The sequence below is a fragment of the Alosa sapidissima genome, chromosome 2 (assembly GCF_018492685.1).
Source record: "Alosa sapidissima isolate fAloSap1 chromosome 2, fAloSap1.pri, whole genome shotgun sequence".
Classification (NCBI taxonomy): domain Eukaryota; kingdom Metazoa; phylum Chordata; class Actinopteri; order Clupeiformes; family Clupeidae; genus Alosa; species Alosa sapidissima.
In genome coordinates this window covers 37,124,944-37,127,443 of record NC_055958.1, presented here as the reverse complement: position 1 = coordinate 37,127,443, position 2,500 = coordinate 37,124,944, and the positions used below count along the sequence as shown (strand labels likewise).

The 2,500-nt window shown below is 56.3% G+C and overlaps 1 non-coding gene and 2 pseudogenes across 1 annotated transcript; all 3 read left to right on the top strand.

Moving 5' to 3' along the window:
- The first annotated feature begins 177 nt into the window (after positions 1 to 177).
- LOC121704401 lies at positions 178 to 291 on the top strand. Its single transcript, XR_006030489.1, has one exon. It is a non-coding gene; the product is annotated as a U5 spliceosomal RNA (small nuclear RNA).
- Positions 292 to 416: 125 nt separating this feature from the next.
- On the top strand, positions 417 to 509 carry LOC121704259 (annotated as a pseudogene).
- A 1,593-nt stretch (positions 510 to 2,102) lies between these two features.
- Positions 2,103 to 2,309, top strand: LOC121704235 (annotated as a pseudogene).
- Positions 2,310 to 2,500: the final 191 nt, after the last annotated feature.

Genomic DNA, 2,500 nt, shown 5'->3' with positions numbered 1-2,500 from the left:
TAAATTAATAAATAGCTGGATGACACTGTGTTGTGACTGGAGCATGTGTGTGTGGGAGGTGGAGAGACTGAGTGGCAAGGCAAGCCACGCCTTGGCTGCGGCAGCACCTTGGAGTCACCCTCGCGTCCACGACTACCGCCGTTCTTGACCTCCGTCCAGCGTGCCCTGTGGCAGCAATCGCTCGGGTTTCTCTTCATCTCGCACAAATCTTTCGCCTTTTACTAAAGATTTCCGTGGAGGGGAACAGCCCCGAGTTTACGGTATTTTTGGAAGCTCTGCTTCGGCGGAGCTGCACCTTTCTGTCAAAAGTCAAGCGTCGTGTGAGGGTCCGCTTTTGCTTGTCCCGCCCCCAAGGAACCCTCTGAGTGGCGGGGCCCTCGCCAGAGGGGGCGCCGGACCCCGTACAGTTGTGGGGTATCGCTTCTCGGCCTTTTGGCTAAGATCAAGTGTAGTATCTGTTCTTACCAAGGAGAAGGCGATGGCGTTGGGGGTGGGCTCCCTCACCCTCCGGCTGAGAATTCCGCCGGATGTAGGCGAGGAGGTTACCCGTGGTTTCGTGGCGGAGAAGATCCTGAGGGATGAGTTGGAGTTGACGGGAAAGGAGGTCCTGTGCTTGCAGGCTGCTCGGCCGCCTTGGATGTACGAGGTGACGTTTCGGGAGGCGACTTTTCTGCATGCGACGATGAGGCGATGGCAGGAGAAAAGGGAGCGGGATGTCGACAACGTGCTGAGGATGTGCGATTGTGAGTATGGTGCGGAGTTGTTCACGGTGGTGATCCATGTCTTCAACCCGTACGTACTGGAGAAGGACATCAGGTCGTTTTTGGAGCAGTATTGTGACCAGATTTCGGAGGGGGAGAAGATCGTGGACGAGTTTGGATTTTGGACGGGGAAGAGGAGGTATCGAGTCGCGTTCCAACTGCGGATGAATGGAGACTGGAAGATTCCGCCTCATGAGTTTGCGTTGGGGGCAGACCGCGGCAGGTTGTTTGTGCCTCAACTGCCGAACACTTGCTGGACTTGCGGACAGCGTGGACATTTGCGGGGTGAGTGCAAGGCTAAGCGGTGTTATCGGTGTGGGACTGTGGGGCATTTAGCAAATGTTTGTAAGGCTGTAAGGACTTGTAATTTGTGTGGGAAGGGGGACCATTTGTTTGTGGCATGTCCGAAAAGGAGTAGTTATGCTGGGGTAGTGGCGGGTGGGTCTATTGCTGTGTATGGTAGTGCGGGGGGGCAGTTTGCTGGGGGTACTGTGTTGCAGGATGTTGCCCCGGCTCTCAAAGTAGGGCCGGTGGCAGTTTCGCCTGTGTCGGAAGGACCTGGGGGGACTGGAGGCACGCTGAGAGATGCGCCGCATGGCCGCCAAGATGGCCGACTGGGAGACAAAGAGACGGGGAAGCACATGGCTGCCGTGCAGACGGAGGGAGGAGTCGCTGTCGAGGTGGAGAGGAAGACGGTTGGAGATTGGGCGGAGCATACCGAATCGCAGGAAGTGGAGATGGCAGGTATGGCAGAGGTGGCGGGGAAGCGCCCCCTGGAGAATGGGAGCCCGGATGACACTCCGGTGAGGCGTCTGCGGACGGGGGCGGTGGTCCCCGGTCCTTCGGTGCCCCTGGAGGTCGGGCCTGGTACTGCGAGTGGTCAGGTGGTGGTGGAGCCGGACGGATCGGAAAGCGCGGTGGACTCTGGGCGGGAGGTGTTGCTTGCGGGGGGGGAGGTTCCTCCCACCCCCCCTGCCCAGCTGCCTGGATGGGATGTGGAAAGCTTGAAACGGACTTTGGGTATGGGCTAGTTTGGCCCGGGTGGTGGGGTGGAGGAGTGAGTGGGAGGGAGTGTTTGTGTTGGGTGGATGTTTGTTTTGTGAGGGTTGGGGTGGATTAAAGTCTGTGGGTGGGTTGTGTTTCGATGGGTTTGAGTGTATAATGCCCTTGTTTGTAGGTTGGTTTTATGTTTGTGTGTCTGGCCTTCGGGCCTTTTATTTTGGGGGGCCCCCTAGGGGGGCTGGCCCTTGCCCGGGCTAGGTCCCGGTGTCTATGCTGGTTTTTGTATTTTTTTTAAATTTTGGATTTTCTTTCTGGTAATTTTGGTTGTCCATGGGGGACATACTTGTATGATTGTTTAATTTGGGTTATGCAATAAACGAATATAAAAAAAATCTGTTCTTATCAGTTTAATATCTGATACGTCCTCTACCCGAGGACTAATATATTAATCTGATTTTTGGAACAGGGAGACGGAAGAGGGGCTTGCTCCGTCCGCTCCACGCATCGACCCGGTATTGCAGTGACTCCAGGAACGGTGCACATCCCTTTGATTGTGGAAGAAAAGAACCCAGCCAGCCAGCCAGCCAGCCAGCCAGCCAGCCAGCCAGCCAGCCAGCGGAACCAACCTCTGGGACTTTGGAACCCTCCTTGATTGACAGCCAGCCAGCAGACACGTGAGTCCTTGCCAGGTCTTTTGCCCAACCGTGCCACCTCCCTTTTCGGGCCCTTTTGGGTTT